General features: G+C 50.1%; 1 protein-coding gene across 1 annotated transcript in view; it reads right to left on the bottom strand.

Moving 5' to 3' along the window:
• Positions 1-14,814, bottom strand: part of RETSAT (retinol saturase) — an 85,802-nt gene that overhangs the window by 16,887 nt on the left and 54,101 nt on the right. The gene's annotated exons all lie outside the window — the stretch shown is intronic.

Below are 14,814 nucleotides of genomic sequence, written 5' to 3'. Positions count from 1 at the left end.
TGGTGTTCTTGGGGTGATGGGATGTGTTGAGTTTGCGCCAGACATAGCATTTTCCTTGGTGGCCGAAAAATAAAATTTTAGTCTCATCTAACCAGAGCACCTCCTCCATATATTTGGGGAGTCGTCCACATGCCTTTTGGCAAACTCAAAACGTGCCTTCTTATTTTTAACACTAAGTAATTACTTTTTTTCTGGCCACTCTTCCATAAAGCTCAGCTCTATGGAGTGTACAACTTATTGTGGTCACATGCACAGATACACCAGTCTCTGCAGTGGAACTCTATAACTCCTTAAGGGTTACCTTTGGTCTCAGTACTGCCTCTCTGATAAATGCCCTCCTTGCCTGGTCTGTAAGTTTTGGTGGCCAGCCCTCTCTTGGCAGGCTTGTTGTGGTACCATGGGGGTCATTCCAACCCGATCGCTCGGCGCAGTTTATCGCAGCGCAGTGACCGGGTCGGAACTGCGCATGCGCCTGTGCCGCAGTGCGCCGATGCATGCCAGACGGCCGAAGGCAGAAGCGGTCACTGGACGGCAGCGTTAAGCCGGCGTTTAGGGCGTGCGGTCAAGCCAACGCAGGCATGGCCGGACCATTGGGGGGGCGGGCCGCGGGGGCTGTGTGACGTCACACGCAGCCGCTGCGACCCGGGGCAGCGAAGAGGTTCTCCCAGCCAGCAACAGGAGCTGCGCTGGCTGGGAGTAGCTCCTGAAATGCAAAAGCATCGCCGCTGTGCGATGCTTTTGCATTTCTGCGGGGGGGCGGCACCGACATTCGGGGCGGACTAGCCCTGTGCTGGGCGTCCCCCCACATGTCTGAGTGCCTGATTAGCTGTGCTAAATTTAGCACAGATACGATCAACTCGGAATGACCCCTCCATGTTCTTTCCATTTAAAGATGATGGATTTTTTTTTTTTATAACCCAACCCTGACTTGTACTTCTCAACAACTTTGTCCCTGACTAGTTGGAGAGCTCCATGGTGTGATGCCTCTTTAGTGGCGTTAAAGCCTCTGGGGCCTTTCAGAAAAGGTGCGTTTATACTGACAGATCATGTGACACTTAGACTGCTAACAGGTGGACTTCATTTCACTAATTATGTGACTTCTGAAGGTAATTGCTATGAAGCCCCTCAAAAGCTCTGGTGCAATCAAAGGGGGTGAATACATATGCACATGCCAATTTTCACATTTTTATTTATACAAATTCTTTTTTATATACATTTTTCTCATTTCACTTCACCAACTTAGACTATTTTGTGCATAGCCATCACATAACATTCAGATAAAAAAATAATAGGATTTTAATTACCTACTGGTAAATCCTTTTCTCGTAGTCCGTAGAGGCTACTGGGTCCATTTAGTACCAAGGGGGATAGAGTGACAGGTCCACTAGGAGCCATGGGCACTTTAAGAATTTGATAGTGTGGGCTGGCTCCTCCCTCTATGCCACTCCTACCAGACTCAGTCTAGGAAACTGTGCCCAAGGAGACGGACATACTTCTAGAGAAGGACAGATAAGGATAGTGGTAAGATTCAGAACCAGCACACACGTCAAGAGGAAAGCTAAGGTAACCAAACTTGAAACAGGAACAGTAACGGCTGAACCAACATTACTTAACCAAGTAACTTTCAGGACGAACGAAGCAATGGGCGGGCGCGCAGTATCCTCTACGGACTACGAGAAAAGGATTTACCGGTAGGTAAATAAAATCCTATTTTCTCTTACGTCCTAGAGGATACTGGGGTTCATTTAGTACCATGGGAATGTACCAAAGCTCCCAAACCGGGTGGGAGAGTGCTGAGGTTCCTGCAGAACTGATTGGCCTCTGAGGACCTTCAGTTTGGTCAAAGTATCGAACTTGTAGAACTTTGCAAACATGTTCGAACCTGACCAAGTAGCTGCTCGGCAGAGCTGTAATGCCGAGACACCCCAGGCAGTCACCCAGGAAGAACCCACCGACCTAGTAGAGTGGGCCTGTACAGATTTTGGACATGGCAAACTTGCCGTGGAATAAGCATGCTGGATAGTAAGTCTGATCCAGCATGCAATAGTCTGCTTTGAAGCAGGACACCCAATCATATTGGGATCATAAAGAACAAACAGCGAGTCCGTCTTTCTGTGACAAGCTGTTCTTTTCACTTACACCTTCAAAGCACTCACACAGCCAAAGACTTTGAAGTAGCAGAGGTGTCGGTGACAACTGGGACCACAATAGGTTGATTGATGTGAAGCACAGACACCACCTTAGGAAGAAATTGCTGATGAGTTCTGAGTTCAGCTCTGTCCTCATGGAAAATTAAATAGGAACTTTTGTGAGATAAAGCCCCCAGTTCCGACACATATCTTGCTGAAGCCAAGGCCAACAGTGTGACGGTCTTCCACGTAAGATATTTTACGTCCACCTCCTGTAACGGCTCAAAGCAGTCCGATTGGAGGAAATGCAGCACCACATCGAGATCCCAAGGTGCCGTGGGAGGCACAAAGGGAGGTTGGATGTGCAGAACACCTTTCAAGAACGTCTGGACCTCAGGGAGCGAAGTCAATTGTTTCTGAAAGAAAATGGATAAGGCCGAAATCTGGACTTTTATGGAGCCCAGACGTAGGCCCACATCCACTCCTGCTTGTAGAAAAGCAGGAACCGTCCTAGGTGGAATTCCACCGCAGAAAATTTTCTGCTCTCACACCAAGAGACATATTTCTTCCAAATACGATGGTAATGCTTGGACGTTACCCCCTTCCTGGCTTAGATTATAGTCGGGATAACCATGTTAGGGATCCCTCTCCTGGCTAGAATCAGCCGATCAACTTCCATGCCGTCAAACGTAGCCGCGTTAAGTCCTGATAGACGAACGGGCCCTGTTGCAGAAGATCCTCGCGAAGAGGTAGAGGCCACGGATCTTCGAGGAGCATTTCCTGAAGGTCCGTGTACCAGGCCCTTCTTGGCCAGTCCGGAACAATTAGAATTGCTTGAATCTTTTCCCTTTTTATTCTCTTTAGAATTCTTGGGATCAGAGGAAGTGGAGGAAACACGTACACCATCTGATAGACCCATGGAGTCGTCAGGGTGCATACCGCCACCGCCTGTGGGTCTCTTGACCTGGAACAATACCGCTTGAGCTTCTTGTTGAGACGAGAGACAATCATGTCGATATGTGGATATCCCCATCGACTTGTCAAGCACCTGAACATATCCGGGTGAAGTCCCCACTCCCCCGGGTGCAGGTAGTGTCTGCTAAGGAAGTTTGCTTCCCAGTTGTCTACTCCCGGAATGAAGACCGCTGACAACACCACAGCGTTTCTCTCTGCCCAGAGGTTGAATTCTTGACACCTCTGACATTGCTGCTCTGCTTTTCGTTACGCCCTGTCGGTTTATGTACGTCACTGCCGTCACATTATCTGACTGGACCTGAATGGCCCGATCTTGAAGAAGATGTGTGGCCTGCAGAAAGGCGTTGTATATGGCCCCGAGTTCCAGAATGTTGATTGGAAGGATGACTTTCTGACTTGAACATCTTCCTTAAAACTGCACCCCCTGAGTGACTGCTCCCCAACCCCTGAGGCTTGCGTCTGTGGTTAGCAGAATCCAGTTCTGAATTCCGAACCACCGGCCCTCGACGAGGTGAGAAGTCTGTAGCCACCACAGAAAGGAGATCCTGGCTTTTGGCGACAGACTGATCCTCTGCTGCATGTCAAGATGTGATACGGACAATTTGTCCAACAGATCGAGCTGGAAGGGTCTTGCGTGAAACCTTCCGCATTGAAGAGCCTCGTAAGAGGTCACCATTTCCGCCAGAAAGCAAATGCATAGATGCACCGATATCCGGGTTGGCTTCAGGACATCCCGAACCATCGACTGGATTACTAATGCCTTTTCTAACGGAAGGAACACCTTCTGCGACTCCGTATTCAGTATCATTCCCAGGAATGGAAGCCTCCGTGTTGGCTCTAGGTGAGGTTTCGGAAGATTCAGAATCCACCCATGATCCTGGAGAAGTTTGGTTGAGAGAGCAATGCTGTCCAGCAACCTTTCCCTGGACGGTGCTTTTATCAGGAGATCGTCCAGGTATGGAATTATGTTCACTCCCTGTTTGCGGAGTAGACCCATCATCTCTGCCATCACCTTGGTGAACACCCTCGGTGCTGTGGAGAGGCCAAATGGCAGGGCCCGGAACTGGTATTGACAGTCCTGCAGTGCAAACTGTAGATAAGTCTGATGAGGCAGCCAGATCGGAATGTGAAGGTACCCATCCTTGATATCCAGAGACACTAGGAATTCCCCCTCCTCCAGACCTGAGATCACCGCTCTCAGAGACTCCATCTTGAATTTGAACACTCGCAAGTACGGGGGTTCAATGACTTGAGGTTCAAAATTGGTCTTACCGAACCATCCGGTTTCGGTACTACAAACAAGTTGGAATAGTACCCCTTGTTTAGCTGATGAGGTGGAACTGGAACAATGACGCGGGTCTGTACCAGTCTGTGCATGGCATGTTGTAAAGTTATACTTGCCTCTTGTGAAACTAACAAGCCTGATTTGAAGAGTCTGAGGTGGGAGATCTTGGAACGCCAGTCTGTAGCCCTGGGAAATAAGATTTATGACCCAGGGATCCTGGCACGAATTTGACCACATTTGACTGAAGAATTGTAGGCGAGCTCCCACCTGCCAGCCTTCCAGGCATTGCGGTCCACCGTCATGCTGAAGTCTTTGAGGAAGCAGAGCCTGAGCTCTGTTCCTGAGCACCTGCTGTTTGCTGGTTTGCTTGGTTTACCTCTTGCGCCGGTGGAGGACGTAGCAGCTCCTCTGGATTTGCCCTTCAACTTGGCCGTCCGAAAGGACTAACTTAGAAGCTGAATAAGTATTCTTGGTTGGGGGGGCTGCGGAAGGAAGATACGTAGACTTACCCGCAGTAGCTGTGGAGATCCATTTGTCTAATTCATCTCCAAACAAGGCCTCTCCTGTGAATGGTAGGCCTTCCACGCCTTTCCTGGAATCCGCGTCAGCAGTCCACTGGCGTAGCCACAAACCTCTGCGTGCCGACACTGCCATAGCGGTGATGCGTGCGTTAAGCACGCCTATTTCCTTTATGGCTTCCACCATAAAGTTTGCAGAGTCCTGTATATGCTGCAGGAGTAAGACAACATTCCCCCAGAATCTAACCCCTCAATTAGATTACCTGACCATTTTGCAACGGCTTTAGTGATCCACGCACATGCAATAGTGGGTCTTTGGGCCACCCCAGCAGCTGTGTACAATGAGTGTGGTCTCAATTTTACGATCAGCCATGTCTCTTAGGGAGGCTGCACCAGGAACAGGCAATACAATTTTACATGACAGCCTAGAGACTGATGCGTCCACTATCGGTGGATTTTCCCATTTTTTTCCTATCCTCCAGAGGAAAAAAGAAAAGATGAGAGCAACCTTTTAGGAATCTGAAGAACCATGGGTTAATCCTGATAAGAAGTTTCAAACAGGGTATTCAATTCCTTTGATGCAAGAAAAGTGACTGAGGACTTATTTTTTTACATTAAAATAAGGTTCCTCACACTCCTCTGACACCTTATCAGGAATATGCAGAACATCTCTGATAGCCTTTACAAGAGCCTCTATTCCCTGTGACAGAGCTGTATCCCCTCCCCCTCTGAGTTCACCTCCCCCTCCTCCATGTCTGACCTGTCATCGTCAGAGTCAGACTACAGGATATGGGCTAGAGATCGCTTTTGCGGACAAATGGGAGGGGATTGAGGTGCTGTCTTGGGGACTGAGTCTCTGTTCATAAACTCATCCACAGTCTGTTTTAAGTATTGCGTCCCTTTCTCATTGCGGGACAGTTTTGTAGAAAGAGTTGAGATCATTCCCATTCAGCCCCGCTAGTCTGTAAACCCTGAGTACCTAGTAGTGAGCCCCCTGGTGAAGAGGAACACTCTGCTGTAGAAGACACACACTCTTTGCCTGACATAATGTAATGTGATAGCACACACACACACACACACACACACACACGTTTGGAGCCAGCCTCCACCGCACCCTTATCGCTAATGCCAAGCTTAGCTGGGTCGCAGACTAAGTACCCTGATAGGGGACTTAGTACACTAGTAATTGCCCCCCTCCCCCCCCCCCCGCTATGACCCCCTGGTACCGCTGAGGTAATGTGGAGTCACACTGGAGGAGCTGCACGTCTCTGTCCTGTCAGCGTCTGTGTCCACTGCAAAGGGAAAATAAATGGCGCTGGTGAGCTGCTGGATCCTTTCATAGTGAAGCCCCGCCCCTTCAATGGCGCGCGGTCTTCCCACTTTTTTTATACTGGCTGAGTAATCTGGTGCTTAAAATGGAGAAAACCGTTTTAAGGCTTTTGTGCCAGTATGGGTACTGTGTACAGTGTACGGGGACTCAGTTGTGTACTGTGTCCGGAGACGCATTCCGCTCCGTTTAGAAGCCGTGCGTCTCCGTACCCTCATGCCACCATAATGGCCGGCGCCCCGCTATCTGGGATGCCGGCTCAGTACTCACCACTCTTCATTCTTCTGGCTCTGGGTGGCGGCGTGCTGCAGGACTGTATGCTCGCCCGTAATGGGATTGCGAATAGATCCCTCAGGAGCTCAGTGTCCTGTCAGCGGGGAACGGGACCATTAATCCCTCAAGAGGTTGGGCCGTTCCCCTCCCCCTAAGTACCACGAAGTAGGCAGGCTAGTGCCATCCAGCTCTGCCTGAAAGTAACAAATATATAAAATAAATGCAGAAAACTCTTCAGGAGCTTCCTTCAGCGTGACCGGCTCCTCCGGGCACATTTTCTAAACCAAGTCTGGTAGGAGGGGCATAAAGGGAGGAGCCAGCCCACACTTTCAAATTCTTAGAGTGCCCATGGCTCCTAGTGGACCAGTCTATACCCCATGGTACTAAATAGACCCCAGTATCCTCTAGGACATAAGAGAAAATAGGATTTTAATTACCTACCGGTAAATCCTTTTCTCGTAGTCCATAGAGGATACTGGGCCCAGTGCTTCGTTCGTCCTGCACTGTTACTTGGTTAAGTAATGTTGGTTCTGCCGTTGCTGTTCCTGTTTCAAGTTTTGTTAGCTTGGCTTTCCTCTTGTTGTGTGTGCTGGTTCGGAATCTCACCACCATCCTTATCTATCCTTCTCTCAAAGTATGTCAGTCTCCTTGTGCACAGTTTCTTAGACGGAGTCTGGTGGGAGAGGCATAGAGGGAGGAGCCAGCCCACACTATCAAATTCTTAAAGTGCCCATGGCTCCTAGTGGACCGGTCTATGCCTCCAAATTTTTATTTATACAAATTCTTTTTTATATACATATTTCTCATTTCACTTCACCAACTTAGACTATATTGTGCATGTCCATCACATAAAATTCAGATAAACCAAAAAAAAAAAGAAATTGTTGTAATGTAACAAAATAGGTAAAAATCCAGGAGGGGAGAATACTTTAGCAAGGCACTGAATGAATGAATGAATGAATGAATGAATATATATATATATATATATATATATATATATAAACTCTTTCTGCGAGGTACACTGGGCTCCACAAGGATGGACAATGGGGTGTAGAGTAGGATCTTGATCCGAGGCACCAACAGGCTCAAAGCTTTGACTGTTCCCAGAATGCACAGCGCCGCCTCCTCTATAACCCCGCCTCCCTGCACAGGAGCTCAGTTTTTAGTTAACCAGCCCAATGCAGTAGCAGGAAAAGAGACGACAACGGTTAGTAGCCACATACACCACACTCTCATGACAGGAGAAGTGTCAGCGGCTAATGCCATACCAACCCGAAGAAGCTAAGTGAGTCAGGGTGGGCGCCTTGTGGAGCCCAGTGTACCTCGCAGAAAGAGATTTAACAAAGGTAAGTTCTTACCATAAATCTCGTTTTCTGCTGCGGGGTACACTGGGCTCCACAAGGATAGACATTGGAGATGTCCTAAAGCAGTTCCTTACGGGAGGGGATGCACTGTAGCGGGCACAAGAATCCGGCGTCCAAAGGAAGCATCCTGGGAAGCGGCAGTATCGAAGGCATAGGACCTTATGAACGTGTTCCCGGAGGACCACGTAGTCGCCTTGCACAATTGGTCAAGGGTCGCACCACGTTGCGCCGCCCAAGAAGGTCCAACAGACCGAGTAGAATGGGCCGTAATGTGAGCAGGAGCTGACAGACCAGCCTTCACATAAGCATGTGCAATCACCATTCTAATCCACCTGGCCAGGGTCTGCTTGTGAGCAGGCCAGCCACGTTTGTGAAATCCAAACAAAACAAAGAGAGAATCAGATTTTCGAATAGAAGCAGTTCTCTTCACATAGATACGGAGAGCCCGTACCACATCCAAAGACCGCTCTTTGGGAGACAAATCAGGAGAGACAAAGGCCGGAACCACAATCTCCTGATTAAGGTGGAACGAAGAAACCACCTAAGGTAAATATCCGGGACGAGTCTTAAGAACCGCCCGGTCACGGTGAAAAATCTGATATGGGGAACTACAAGACAAGGCACCCAAATCCGACACTCTTCTAGCAGAGGCAATAGCCAGCAAGTACACCACCTTAAGGGAAAGTCACTTAAGGTCAGCTAAACCAAGGGGTTCAAACGGAGGCTCCTGCAACATCTCCAAAACCACCGACAAGTCCCAAGGAGCCACAGGCGGGACATAGGGAGGTTGGATACGCAACACACCCTGAGTGAAAGTATGAACATCAGGTAAAGTCGCAATTTTTCTCTGAAACCACACCGACAAGGCAGAAATATGAACCTTGAGGGAGGCCAGACGCAGGCCTAAATCCAGGCCCTGCTGCAGAAAAGCCAAAAGTTTGGCTGTACTAAACTTGGAAGCGTAATAATTGTTAGATGCGCACCAAACAAAGTAGGAATGCCAGACCCTATGGTAAATCCGAGCAGAAGCCGGTTTCCGGGCCCACAACATAGTTTTAATGACCTCTTCAGAAAAACCCTTAGCCCTCAAGACAGAAGCTTCAAGAGCCACGCCGTCAAAGACAGCCGGGCTAGGTCCTGGTAGACACAGGGGCCCTGAACGAGGAGGTCTGGGCGTTGTGGAAGTAGAATTGGACGCTCTGACGATAGGCCCTGCAGGTCTGAGAACCAGTGCCGTCTGGGCCACGCTGGAGCTATGAGAAGCAGAATTCCTTTTTCTTGCTTGAACTTCCGATTTACCCTGGGCAGGAGTGACACCGGAGGGAACACGTACGGCAGCCGAAACCTCCACGGCACCGCCAGCGCATCCACGAATGCTGCTTGAGGATCCCTTGTCCTTGCTCCGAATACCGGAACCATGTGATTGTGTCGAGACGCCATCAGATCTACGTCTGGAAGACCCCACTTTTCCACTAGGAGTTGAAACACTTCTGGATGGAGGCCCCACTCGCCGGCATGCACGTCTTGACGACTGAGAAAGTCCGCTTCCCAATTTAGGACTCCCGGAATGAAGATTGCCGATATGACCGGTAGATGGCGTTCCGCCCAATGTAGAATCCGTGAGACTTCCTTCATTGCCAAACGGCTTCGAGTGCCACCTTGATGATTTATGTAAGCCACTGTGGTGGCGTTGTCCGACCGGGCTTGAACAGGATGGTTCGGAATTACATGCTGGGCCAGGTTCAATGCATTAAAGACTGCCCGCAATTCCAGAATGTTGATCGAGAGGAGAGATTCCTCCTTGGTCCACCGACCCTGAAGGGAGTGTTGCTCCAGCACCGCGCCCCAACCTCTTAGACTGGCATCTGTCGTCAACAGGACCCAGTTGGATATCCAGAAGGGACGGCCCCTGCACAATTGTTGGTCCTGGAGCCACCAGAGCAGCGACAGACGGACCTCCGGAGTCAATGAGATCATTTGAGACCTGATCCGGTGAGGCAGGCCATCCCACTTGGCTAGAATCAGCCTCTGGAGGGGGCGAGAATGGAATTGAGCATACTCCACCATGTCGAATGCTGATACCATGAGGCCCAGCACCTACATCGCCGAATGTATCGACACTTGCGGACGAGAAAGGAAGCAACGAATCCTGTCCTGAAGCTTTAGGACCTTCTCCTGGCACAAGAACAACCTCTGGTTGTGATTGTCCAATAGCGCTCCCAGATGCACCCTGCTCTGAGCAGGGATCAGGGAGGATTTCTTCCAGGTGATGAGCCACCCGTGGGCTTGTAGAAACCGGACCAGATGACGAAGGAGAAGTTCTGGGGAATTTGCCAGGATTAACAAGTCGTCCAGATACGGCAGTATCCTGACCCCTTGACGGCGGAGTACCACCGTCATCACCGCCATTACTTTGGTGAAGACTCGCGGAGCCGTTGTTAAACCAAAAGGTAACGCCCGAAACTGGTAATGGAAGTTGCCAATAGCAAACCTCAGGTATTGCTGATGTGACGCTGCTATAGGAATATGCAGGTAAGCATCCTGTATGTCCAGGGAGACCATGTAGTCCCCAGGTTCCAAGGCCAGAACTATAGAGCGAAGGGTTTCCATGCGGAACTTGGAAACCTTCACAAACGTGTTCAATGCCTTGAGGTTGAGAATGGGCCGTGAGGACCCATTCGGTTTCGGCACTAGAAACAGCGGAGAATAGTACCCCCAGCCCCTCTGCGCAAGAGGCACCTGTACTACGACTCCTGTATCCAGGAGGGTCTGTACCACCGAATGCAGAGTGTTTGCCTTTGTCTGGTCCGACGGGACGTCTGTCTGGCAAAATCGATGAGGGGGTCAGTTTTTGAAGGCTATGGTGTAACTCGAGTGTCGACTTCCCGTACCCAGGCATCTGAAGTTGTCTTCAACCATTCCTGGGTATACCCTAGAAGACGGCCCCCCACCCTGGGATCCCCCAGGGGGAGGCCCGCCCCATCATGCGGCAGGCTTATCGGCCTTGGAAGCCCAGGCTCTTTTTGGCTTCGGCTTACCAGGTTTGGAAGTGCGGGCCTGCTTGTTGTACGCCTGACCTTTTGCTTTACCTGAAGGACGAAAGGGGCGAAAGGACGTACCTTTAGCCTTCGACACAGAAGGAGCGGTACTTGGCAGACAGGCAGTTTTGGCAGTAGCCAAGTCAGCCACTATCTTAGTTAAGTCCTCCCCAAACAGAATATCTCCCTTGAAAGGGAGTACCTCCAGGGTTTTTCTAGAGTCCAGATCCACAGACCAGAAATTCAGCCACAATATCCGGCGAGCCAGGACTGACGTAGCAGAGGCCTTGGCTGCTAGGATACCAGCATCAGAAGCCGCCTCTTTAATATAGCGAGAAGCTGTGACAATATATGACAAGCATTGTCTAGCATGGTCAGAGGAGATTTCAGCTTCTAACTCCAAGGCCCATGCTTCAATAGTCTCTGCAGCCCATGTAGCTGCAATAATGGGCCTTTGTGCAGCACCCGTGAGGGTGTAAATTGCTTTCAGACAACCCTCCACACGTTTATCCGTAGGCTCTTTTAGAGACGTGACGGTAGTGACAGGCAGAGCTGAGGAAACCACCATCCTAGCCACATGTGAGTCCACTGGAGGAGGTGTTTCCCAATTCTTAGACAGCTCTGGCGCGAGGGGATAGCGAGCCAGCATCTTCTTTTGAGGCACAAACTTCGTACCCAGGTTTTCCCAGGGTTCCTGACGTATATCCACTAGGTGATCAGAGTGAGGTAAAACTTGTTTAACCACCTTCTGACGCTTGAACCTATCAGGTTTCTTAGGAGGGACGGATGGCTCGGGATCATCCGTAATCTGTAGAATTAACTTAATAGCCTCCAAAAGATCAGGAACATCCACATGTGAACTACCCTCCCCATCAGCCGTATCTGAGTCAGAACCTGTGGGGTCAGTGTAAGTGCCATCTTCATCAGACGAGGTAGGTGTCAGTGACAGCAGTGGATTGTGAGGAGACAAGCGCTCGCTTAGAGGACCCCTTGGACTTAGGCGAGCGATGGTCAGACTTTTTAGTAGTCAGGGACTGGTTCAACTTCTTCAATTGAGCAGGTAAATCGTCCGCCCACGGCGGGTTAGCTGCAGGGACCACATACGGTTGTACCGGCATTGGGGGTCCCATAGGGGGCGTTTGTTTATGAACTAGCGTATGCAGAAGCATGGAAAAAGCGGCCCACGGTGGGTCATTATGTGCCTCCGTTGCCACAGTCCCACTGGGGGGCAAGGAGCCCCCAGAACCAGAGCCCACAGCTGCTATATTCCCCTCATAGGGATCTGTGGCTTCAGCAACACCGGCAGTGTGTTCAGCCCCAGAACCGTTACCCTCAGAAGCAGACATGATATATCTTGCAGTATCAGGTAACACAGTACAATTGGCAGCAGCACAATACCTCTTACCCAAACCCCTGCGCAGTGTAGTCAGCACTAGCAGAGATAAAGGAGAGATATGGTGACTAAACCACAGAGAAAAATACGTAGTAAAGTATATCTTTGTGAAAATCCTATATCAATATAAAACCTGACGCACCAAGCCCCCTCAGGTTATAGAATATAGGGATAGCAAGTTGAGTGAGAGACACGAAATGGACACCACTCAGCTATCAAATGCACACACAGATAGTAATAACCTCTGCATTGTACAAACTGTGACTAACAATAATACTGCACTGGACTAGCTTATATATATAGCTATATAGTCAATAGATATAACACTACACAGTAAGAACTGGATGTATATCACAGGGTAATTGTACTAGAAAACCCTGACTAAATGCACTCTCTTAACTATCACTGTCTAAAAAGGCAGGTAGAATACTTAAGTGTCATGTAAAGTCACAGCACTGACAACCAGGCGGCTTTACACAGGAGGATTTGCCCAAGCAGTCCCAGGAACAGTGAAGCTGAGGGATAATGGCGCCCAGACACTGACAGGGAGTGAGGGAGAGACATATATGCAGCTCCAGGGCGGGAACATTTGCGGGAAATGGCGCCCTGGGGCTTCAGGTCTAAGCCTTATCCCCCTGCTGGCAAAACCACCGGGTACTGTGGGCTTTAATAAACTGGTTTAGAGTGAAAACCTGACCTGCGCCCATGCCCTGGTGATCTAGTGGGATCGCCTGTACTGCCACAGTGTCCACCGCTAGCGCGCACGGCCCGCCTCCCTCTTACCGCGCCGGATCGCGATAAAGACCGGGTCCCGCAAGCAAGACCCACTCGCCACCTCCCAAAGCGCGGCCACGCGATCCCGGAGAGCCCCCGTCGTGTGTGCCTGACGTGAAGAAAACCGGAGCCTCCTGCTGTAGTTACCCGGCAACCAGGGCTCGGGAGTGTACAGCGCCGCTGGGGAGAGCTGGAGCTGCAGCAGTGAATGTCTTCTGACATTTACCACAACTGCTGCCCTTGAAGTCTTCACTTTTTCTTCATAAAAAAGCTCTTCTTAGGGCTGCCTGGAGCAGCCCCTCTGTTAAGTGCCTGCTTACTGCAGCACCAACTACAAAACTGAGCTCCTGTGCCGGGAGGCGGGGTTATAGAGGAGGCGGCGCTGTGCATTCTGGGAACAGTCAAAGCTTTGAGCCTGTTGGTGCCTCGGATCAAGATCCTACTCTACACCCCATTGTCCATCCTTGTGGAGCCCAGTGTACCCCGCAGCAGAAATATATATTTGAATTAGTGTGTTAAGGGAGTAATTATAAACATACGAAACGCAGTTTCAGCCTAAACGTTTAGGTATATACTCAAAAGAGGATTGCCCGTGTGGGTGACTTCCGGCGAGTGTAAGGAACAATTGTGTGTTGAGTAAGTGGGCAATAGTAGTTTTGTTGCTAGTGTGATTTATTGAGTTGTGAACGCACGTTTCCCAGCTAGCATGGCGGCCAATCATAACCATACCACCTATAACACTCTCCTATGTATCTTACCGGGGAAGCTGTCCTGGCAAACAAACAATAACTACACTGAAAAGAATTGCATTCGTATAACAGCCGAACATGACAATGCCACAAGAACAATAACAAAGAGGGGCATGTGCCAGCGACGTGTGGTGAGGTGAGGCAGAGACTTTCATGTCATACTAATGTATAAGCCAGAGTTCTGACTATATGGGTCATTCCGACCCGTTCGCTCGCTGCGTTTTAACGCAGCAGAGCGAACGGGTCCCTGCTGCACATGCGCCAGTGCCATAGTGCGCCTGCGCATGTGGGACGGCCAAAGGCCGTAGCAGGATAGCGATCGCCTCTGCCTGATTGACAGGCAGAGGCGATCGATGGGTGGGAGGGGGCGAAACGGCGGCATTTAGCCGCCGTTTCGTAGGTGCGGGCCGGCCAACGCAGGCGTGGCCAGACCGAACCGGGGGGGGGGGGGGGGGCGGGCCGCAGCGGCTGTGTGACGTCATACGCAGCGGGCCAGGGAACAGGGAGTAGCTCCCGGCCAGCACGCTATAGCTGCGCTGGCCGGGAGTTACTCCTGAAGTGCAAAGGCATCGCCGCCGTACGATGCCTTTGCCCTTCTGCGAGGGGGTCCGGACTGACATGCGGGGCGGACTAGCCCCGTGCTGGGCGTCCCCCTGCATGTCAGGAAAGAGGATCGTAGCTGTGCGGCTACGATCAACTCGGAATGACCCCCTATATAAGGTATATGAAAAATACAAAGAATATATTAGAAATATCTTCTTTCCATTATTCTAATAATTTTTATAGTTAAAACTCTGGAGTAAAAAGTGGCTATGGCAGGTGAGGCAGTGCATATCTTTTCCGCACATCTCCGCTCAAAAGTCTCCAAATTTCCAGCAGTATATACTGCGGCACTTGTGTATAATGCTCACGTGTACCCTTGCACTCATATTTTGTGTAAATCTGGCTCTGGTACTAGCCAGTGCCTCCTGAGCCATTTATCTCACAGT

Source organism: Pseudophryne corroboree, chromosome 6 (assembly GCF_028390025.1).
Source record: "Pseudophryne corroboree isolate aPseCor3 chromosome 6, aPseCor3.hap2, whole genome shotgun sequence".
NCBI lineage: Eukaryota > Metazoa > Chordata > Amphibia > Anura > Myobatrachidae > Pseudophryne > Pseudophryne corroboree.
The sequence above is the reverse complement of the archived record's forward strand: the minus strand, read 5'-3'. Positions and strand labels throughout refer to the sequence as shown.